A 9,244-nucleotide genomic window follows, 5' to 3' on the forward strand; every position below is an offset into this window, starting at 1 on the left:
CCACCGTGCCTAATTTCCTGTCCGAGCCCGGCCCGCTTATTCGTGCCGGGCCGGCCCGGGCCGGCCCGGGCCCGCATATAACCGGGCCGTGCTGGGCTCGGACCGGGCCCAAAAAACGGGCTTCGTGCCGGGCTCGCGGGCTTCGTGCTTATTGGACATCTATACCCGTACGTACGCTTCTGCTCCTCTGGACCACATGCGTGCGTGGAGACTGGAGAGGCGTCGCCCGTCGCCGCCACGGTATAGATGTACATGAAGCACGGGCTGGTTAACCCGACCCGACGCCCGTTTTTTTGTCCCGGTTCGCGCCCGACCCGGCACGTGAGGGATGGGCCCGGGCTGACACGACCCAGTGGAGCAGGCCATGCCTCGGCCGCTAGACAGGCACGTGGGCCGGCACGGCACGACCTGCTCCCGTGCGGACAGCCCGGTCGGGCCCGCCGCCACCGCCAGCGGCCAGCCTTACTACCTCCTCGGCTCCTCGCCCCCTGGGCCCCACTTCTCAGCCCCTCGCACTCGCTTCCTGCTCTCCCTCTCTCTCGACTCGGCAGCGATTCCCCTTTGGCGACTGACTTGGCGATTCGGCTCCTCCCGTCCTCCGTCGCAGCGCCGCCCCGATCCAGCGACCTCGGCTCCCGTCCCCGACGCCGGTGACCTCGATCCACCAGCTCCTCTCTAACCCTAACCCCTCTCCCCTATCCAATCCCCTCTCTCTCGGTGAACTATGTGAGTTCGTCTCGTCCTCCCCTCCGGCCCTCCCCCGCTCGCCGTCGTCTCTAATCGGTGTCTGTCTGTCGTGTGTCATCTGGGTGGCCCCGTGTTCTCCGGCATCGGGCTCCGGTAGCACAGGTAAACCCTAACCCTAGATCTCCTTTGCGTCTTTCCTAAACCCTAACCCTAACTCTATATTGTTTTTACTCTTTTGTAGGTCAGTTGCTGATGCCTCGTCTTCCTCCTCTGGGGTAGATTGGGCACGACGACTGCGTGCACCGTTGAGGGACGGTGCTGGAGATCGGCCGTCCGCGGTGAAGGTCGCCATGGCGGATGATGACGATGTCAATCCGGTCACTGGCAACGACGACCTTCGCGCGGCAGGGCTTGTCCCAGATGACGAAGATGACATCCAGGCCGATGCTGCTGCTTTGCTCGGTATCGATCTAACCTCTGCTCCTATCGATCTAGGTTCGAATCCGACCAACGCTGGTGGAGGGCCTGCTACGGCCACCGATACTCCGGTCGGCTCCACCAGCACCGATGGTGGTACTGGTACCTCATCTGTTGGTAAGCGTAAATCTATTGTCTGGGTTGATTTTGATGAGGTATTTGAGAAAGTGAATGGGTCCAATGTTCGAATTGCTGTTATTTGTAGAATGTGTAAGACTCGTTTATCTGCTAGATCTTCTGCTGTTACCGGGCATTTGCTTAGACACCAGAAAGCTTGTAGGAAGAAGGTTGATCACGCTGCTAGGGTCCAGTCTCGGCTTACCTTCAATCCTGATGGTTCTCTACACAATTGGGAATATGATCCTATTTTTGCTCGAACTGAGTTGTGTCGTCTTATTGCTAAGCTTGACCTTCCATTAGGTATAGGTGAGACACAGGCCTGGGAGGATTATATTGCTCGTGCTCATAACCCCAGGTTTACCAAAGTTTCTAGACAGACCACCACTAGAGATCTTCTCAAACTTTTCACTGAACGACATAATGTGCTTATCAATTATGTGTTGCCTGCTACTTCTTCGGTTGCATTAACCTCAGATATTTGGTCTAGTAATGCTAAGGAGGACTACATTAGTGTTGTCTGTCATTATGTTAATGCTGATTGGGAATTACAGAAAAGAGTCATTGGTCTTATGCTTATTGAGGTTAGACATACTGGTCAAAATATTGCTGAAAGAATTGTTGTTGTGGTTGAGGAGTTTTGTCTGGTTGACAAGATTTTCTCTGTCACTCTAGACAATGCTTCTTCAAATTCAATGGCTATGGATACATTGACACCTTTGTTTGCTGGTTATTTGGGTCCTGATCCTTCACCTGAATCTCAGGATCCGAATAGGCGTAACTACACTCTTATGCATCAACGATGTGCTTGTCATATCATTAATCTCATTGTTAAATCTGTAATGAAGAGACTGAAACCTTTTTTGGAAGATTTTAGAACTGCAATTAATTTATTAAATGCTTCTAATTTTAGAATAGCAACATTTAAAGAGTACTGCAAAGCAAGAGGTGTTAGACCCAGAAAATTTAGCTTGGATATGGATGTTAGATGGAATTCTACTTATTTGATGCTTAAACACTTGGTCCCATACAAAATTGTTTTTTCTGTCTTCATCAATTCACATTATGAGTCACAATTGTTGCCTCCTAATCATTGGTATGTTGCTGAGAAGATTTTAGAGTTTCTAGAACTGTACTATGACTCTACTGTTGTTTTGTCTGGTGTTTATTATCCAACTAGTCCACTAGTTCTTCACCATATTCTGGAAATTGCATCTCATTTGAAAGCATGTGAAAGAGATTTAAATCTTAGAACTATTGTGTTTCCAATGCAACTTAAATTTCTTAAGTACTGGAGTGACATACATTTGCTATATTCATATGCATTCATTCTGGACCCTGGAGCTAAGATGAGAGGTTTTTTTAATATGTTACATTTACTTGGTGACTGCACTGGGTGTGAGTACAGTACATATTATGCTGATGTCAAAAATGAATTGTAGTTAGGGCTCAAAGGGCTGCTCAGCTTCTATTCATACAGGTAAAAAAACATGCTTGGGGAAGAATATTTGGAGATTCCAGTTCAGGTGTTGTTGGTCCTCCCCCTATCTCTACCCCTTCTACTTCATCTTCCTCTGCTATATGTGAGCTCTCATCCTACTTAGACAGTGACAATGCCACTTCTTATGAGGATGATTTTGATATACTTCTCTGGTGGCGTGACCACAAGCTAACGTATCCGGTTTTGTCCATAATGACAAGGGATATTATGTCTGTTCCCGTATCTACTGTCTCTTCAGAGTCTTGTTTCAGTTTGACAGGGAGGATAATTGAGGAGCAACGACGACGCTTATTGCCTGAGAATGTGGAGATGCTGACTTGCTTAAAAGATTGGAAATGAGGAGAAAAGAGAGAACAACATGTTGTTGACAACCCAGAGCTTGAGGACTCATTCCAGAACTTATTCCTTGATGAAGATGATCTTCTTGCTGCTTAGTGACTTTGGTATTTACTACTTAGTTCTAGTCTTCTAGACTGATGTGGCCATCTGTTCTGTGCTTTATCATTCAGTCATTGTGAGAGAGTCATTTTGTATTGTAATATACATTTGTAACACCTATAAACTTAGTGACTAAACTTTGAGCTGGCTGCACTCTTTTTTTCTTTCTAGGGTTTCTCACAAGAGTGTGTTTTACCTAGAAAGGTTTTTAATGAGGCAACATTGCACAAAATAGCTCATTTATTATATTTGTCTATATTTTCTGTTGTTTTTTGCTGTTTTTAACTTTGGCGGGCTGGTGCTAGCCCAGCCCGTTTTTTTGAACGTGCTAAGCGGACCGGCCCGGCACGAAAAGTGGTCTAGAGGGTAAGAGGGCCGTGCCTGGGCCAACAGCCAAACACGTGGGCTCTCCAGGCACCCGTTAAGCACGTAGACCCGTGCCGGCCCGTTTGCTGATGGGCCGTGTTTGCCTAGACCCGTGCCGGGTCGGCCTGTTGGCCATCTATACGCCACGGAGATGTGCAAATGCAAACTGCTTCGTTTTCCCTGGGAAACTGTACCGTTCTCTCGAGTTCCAGCCAGGCACACGCCTCGCCTCGCCATGGTAGACACCAGAGAGGATGCACTGTCGCGGTCTCGCGGGTGGGCTTCCTTTTCCTGTTCCGAACCGGCCGCTGCCTATACGCGTCGGTCCAGTTGCCACCACCGAATTGGAGCCGACAGATCGACGGGGTCCTCCATCCACGAAGTCCGTCTGATTGATCGATCCACGATGATATTGAATGGCAGATTGGCAAGTCACCGAACCGAACGGCTAACCGGAAACGATTCAATTTGCCAGTCAGATCGCTGCTGATGCCGCTTGTGACTTGCGAGTCACGGCACGACTGCTGCCCTTTTCGTGTTTTGCAGATAAAGGCCAAGCGAGAAACGAGCAGTCCTCTCTCGCATAGACCACAGCACACACAATACAGTGTACCTGACAAGATCATGAACGAGTGCATCCAGATCAGCATACTAGTATGTAGTTAATGCTTTCAGCACGTACAGTTGCCCGAACCAGTATTGGCAGCTGAACCTCGGAACCGGTCATCTCATAGCCTGTTTAGAAGTAGATATTTGAGCGCGGAATTAGAAATTGGAATCAGTTTTTTAGAATTCTATTGTTTGCTTGTATATGGAATTAAGATTTAGTATTAGAAACCTAAATCTCTAGAATTGAACTATAACTAAAACTCCCTCGCATAATTTATATATTGCAAAAACTATAAATATTTTTTGAAATAGATGGTCAAAGGTAAAAAAAATAAAGAATTAGAACGTAAAAACGAACAATGATTCCTCGGATTTGGCGTTGAAGAGAGTCTGATCCTCTCAAGATTTGGCGATACTGACGAAGAATGATTCCTCGGATAAACCTGACGCCTGTAAACTGCAATCCGGAGCACAGTAAGGAAAAAACACAGTTAGGTTTAGCTAATGGTAAAAGACGGTATCAGAAACTAAGGGTCTGTTTGGTTCGCTGACTAAGTTGCTACACTTTATCTAACTTTTCTGGCTAAGGTCCAATTCAAACGACTAACCTTAATCAAAGTGTGGCGTAATTAGTCACGAACCAAACATGCCTTAAATGCGATAACGAGAGACACAGTATTAGTGGATTGGTGCATACACGAATGCGAACATGCAGTTAGATCTGTTACAACTGCAGTAAGCAAAGCGGAGATGCATCTCTCATTCCAAACTTCCTGTGTGGACACAACTATAATCTTCAATTGGTGAATTACAAGCATACAATATGATAAATAAATTTTAAATTGCTCTAAATGATAATAAAGTTTAAATTGCCCTATCCACGGTTATCTCCACTGAAGAAAGAAAATCCCATGCTACTTGGGCTAAATAACTGAAGCTTCTTAATGGAACATAGATACACTAGCTCGTAAGCCGCCTGGTTCCGAGGTCTTGGTGATTTTAGGTCCTGCCCACTGTTGTCTAGCACGTGACTTGGTCCATGGATCGAGAGGAAATCGTTGAGGGCTTGTTCGGTTATTCCCAATACATATGGATTGGATGGGATTGGAAAAAAATAAGAAGAAGTTTGACTTGTTTGGGATTCAAACTCATTCAATCCCACTCAATCCACATGGATTGAGAGCTAACCGAACAAGCCCTGAGGCGGCGGCTGTATTGCAGGTTTGGCCTCTCGAAGCTCATTCTCCCTGTCCACGAACCTGCATATGACAACGGATAAATACATGTCTACAGGGATTCTGGTAAGGCTGTCTCCAACAGAGTACTTTAAATTTCATCGTCTAAAGAAATATTCTTTATTATTTACAGCACCATCTAAAAGATTTCATCTTCTATATTTTCTTCATCTCCAGCAACATCCTCTATATTTAGTCCTCTATATCTATAGTATTATCAAACTTCGAATTTTGCATTGTGTTTCACCTATAAAAAATAATTTCATATGAAATCAACGTTATGTATAGTTGTAATCGTACATGTCTGACAGCATGTATCCATCACATCATGTACAGTCGTAATCTTTTTTTTAGTATAAGAAGGACACAAGCACATTGACAGTCGATACAGCTATCAGCTATACAGGACACTTCTTCGTCCGCTACGTTTAGGGGATTCTTGGCGAGCTCTAAATTTTACAGTTCTTTATTAAACCTTGTTGGAGGTATTGCGCACGGTTGCATCCGCTAAATTTGGCGTATAGAACGCTTTACAGATCCTTGCTGGAGTCGGCCTAAGTCCAATTCATAGTGAACTATTTGGATGTAACCATGTCAAGTAAATCCGAATACTCCCTCCATTTTAAAAATATATGACGTTTAGAACATGCTAAAATAAACTAGCTAGCTTGTCCTAAACAGCACACATTTTTAAAAAGAGGGTGTGCTTGGCTACAAATACATAGTCAGCTCCTTTCACTAAATGAAGTACCAAGGAACAATGAACTTTCAATGTGCACCAAACGATAACACCCTGTGAGAAGATGTATGGGTAAAATTGGTCTCCAATAAATACAGATAAAGAATGTTACTCGATGTATGCCATTGGTGCAGCATCACCAACACGGATCCTGGTTCTTAACATTCTTGTGTATCCACCAGCTCGATCTCTGGAATGTAAGAATATACAAATAGTCCCAATCCACTATGCTTCCATATACACGTCATTCTACTCTACTTTTCACATTTGTGTTAATCATACAAATCATTGCACAACTTTTATACGAATAGTAAAAGATTTTTTATGCCAAATTCTAAATATTATTGCTAGAACTAAGGTTCTGGAATATATATTAAAGGGCATGTTTGGATACACATGGCTAACAACTACTTGAAGACTTGGCTAACAAATCAGCCCACCTATTAGCTTACCTGTTTGGATACACTAGAGCTATTTTTTAGCTAGCTGGCAATTAGCTCTTGTATCCAAACAAGCCCTCAATATTGTACTATACTACTATAGTTGTTCTCCTTATGCCTTATTGCCTATTTAAGATATCAAAATGACAACAGCACACCAATTCTGAATTAGTGCTAGTAACAAATCGAATGCAGTTACAGTAAACTGAGTGGATCCATGTGTAGGTAAAACAGATTAACTGTAGCGGTAGGCCAGATCAGTGAACAGCTTATGAACGACATCATCACCCCGAACAAAGGCAGCAGCACGTGTCGCTGCATGCTGAGTACCCTACAAATTGTGCCAATATATGATATAAGTTTCTGCATTGTTTGCTTCGAGACATCAAGCCACCAAAAATCAAAACAAGACCCAAGCCAGATAAAATAAGTTTGAGTTGCAAATAAGCTTCTAAAGAACTGCATATGGCTCTAAGTCATATGCTTATTGTGTACACCTCTGAGACAGTTTTTTTTTCCTGGTTCTGACAAGAATAACATATCTAGGACTACTGGGTGTCCACAAAAAAAAAGATTAATCCATGACTAAGGGCTCCTTTGATACTGATTCTTGCTGCTGATTCCTTTGAGAAACCAGCAAATCCCCATCAAATGTATTTTCTTCCGTCAGCTCCATGTGGGAATCACAGTGAATTGATTCACCATTTTGCACACGTGTGACGTGTCTACGTCAGTCCAAAAACTCATTTCACACAGGACTAACCCACCTGTTTCACCGACCGCGTTATCACCTGTCACTATGGTTGAATCTCCTTGGCGTCGAGCTCCCCATTGGTGGGAAGCTCATCCTAGGATGTGAACTACTGAGCTCCTAGTCAGGGTCAAGCTCTCCCTTCGAGCTGAGCTCCCAGTCCCATCTCCCCTCTGTGCCAAGCTCATCCTTGATTGCTAAGCTTGCTCACGCTGAGCTCTCTTCCACAGCGAGCTTGCCCTCCACGCTGATATCTCTTCCACAGCGAGCTTGCCCTCCGTGTTGAGCTCCCACGCATGGCAAGCTTGCCCTCTGCACTGAGTTCCCTTCCACGCTGAGATTGCCCTTCACAATGAGGAGCCTGCTGCCCACCGAGATCTCCCAAGCAACCAGTGAATCAATTCAGTTTGTTGCCACCCTTCGTACAGATGGAGAAGGAATGTGATTGATTTATCCTCCCTTTTAAGAATTAGAACCCAAACAGCCATTCAAACGATTCCACAGCTGAATTAGCACTTTCAGGGTGAATTTGAATCACTTCCAAAGTGAATCAGAATCTGGAACCATGCCAAACGGGTCCTAGGATGTTAGGGTTATTGGACCTTATATTAAAAATTAGCATTGATAACAAAGATGCTAAGTTCTATGCCAGACAGGCAGAACAAAGATGTTGGTCTGTGTACTTGAGAAAAAACAAAGCTGTTAGTCTGATTGCTTAGCTGGAAAAGCAACTGCTTATACGTGTCTAATTGCGATTTCAATGAAACATAGTGTCAAACAAATAGACAGGAAGCATTATTTCTGAAGTGGTAATCAGACAATCAGTGGCCAATAGTGTCCAACTCCAGTTCAGGTAGCAATGCATACAGGCCATGTGGAGAAGCAATCTGAATTGTAGAGGTGAATCCTACTAAATATAGGAAGTAGGAACACTAATTTCTTTCTTGCAAATACTTCTAACCTATGAGCATACTTCGCAAAAATGTCCGCTAGGTTGTTTACTGCCACTGCCCTGCATAGATTAATGGATGCCACGAAATGGCCTGACATTTCACGTTGGAATTTAATTAGTGTCAGGGGACTTGTGTTCAAATCACCTCCTTCCCTAGCTGCACCATCTGATCCACCTTCTGCCGGACCTCCTACGCCTGAAACGCACCACAGCAAAGGAAACTCATTCACAATCACCACTCCTGGAACACAAATCCGCCCGCCCACCACACGCCCTTGCTCGAAGAAACGCCGCGAAAGAAAGTACCTTGGCAACGGTAGTCTCGATGCGCTCGTGCTTCACCAGCTGCGACACCATCGTCCTACCGAGGAGAAAAATCCAGAGGTCGACGGTAAGGCGGCATAGAGCCATAGTATGGGGCAATGAGGTGGGAGAAAAGTAAGACCTGAGCATGGAGAGGCGGTGGGAGTAACCGCGGTCGAGCTTGCGGAATTTACCCATGGCGACAGCAGGGTGGAGCAGCCGGCGGCGGCAAGGGTTGTGAGAGGTTGCCGATGTAGTTACCATTCGACTGAGGCTGCAGCTGCAGCTACTGCTGCACAGCGCAAGCAATGTAAATTGAGTTGCATTACCAACGCAGCCACGAACAGTGCAAAAATACATATGAACAGAGTACATTACATATACACATTCATCTAACTATCTAAGTACTGCAAAGCTAGTCGGTACCACAAAGATTACTCAGTACCATGATACATTAGAACACAAACACATCCAGCTAACTACTTCATAACATTCACTGAGAAACATCACACTTACCCACGGTTGTTCAATCACAAGTTTTAAAAGAGAAATTTGCTGTTTTGCCACTCTCAAATTTGGCTGCCTGTTATTATGCCATCCCGTGTCTATGACTGGTGGGACCGTCTGTG

At 44.9% G+C, this 9,244-nt stretch overlaps 1 pseudogene; it reads right to left on the reverse strand.

Annotated features, from left to right (window-relative positions):
* Positions 1–5,136: 5,136 nt before the first annotated feature.
* On the reverse strand, positions 5,137–8,945 carry LOC103628839 (50S ribosomal protein L17-like; annotated as a pseudogene).
* Between the last annotated feature and the right edge of the window lie 299 nt (positions 8,946–9,244).

The sequence above is a fragment of the Zea mays genome, chromosome 5 (genome assembly GCF_902167145.1).
Source record: "Zea mays cultivar B73 chromosome 5, Zm-B73-REFERENCE-NAM-5.0, whole genome shotgun sequence".
NCBI classification, from domain to species: Eukaryota; Viridiplantae; Streptophyta; class Magnoliopsida; order Poales; family Poaceae; genus Zea; species Zea mays.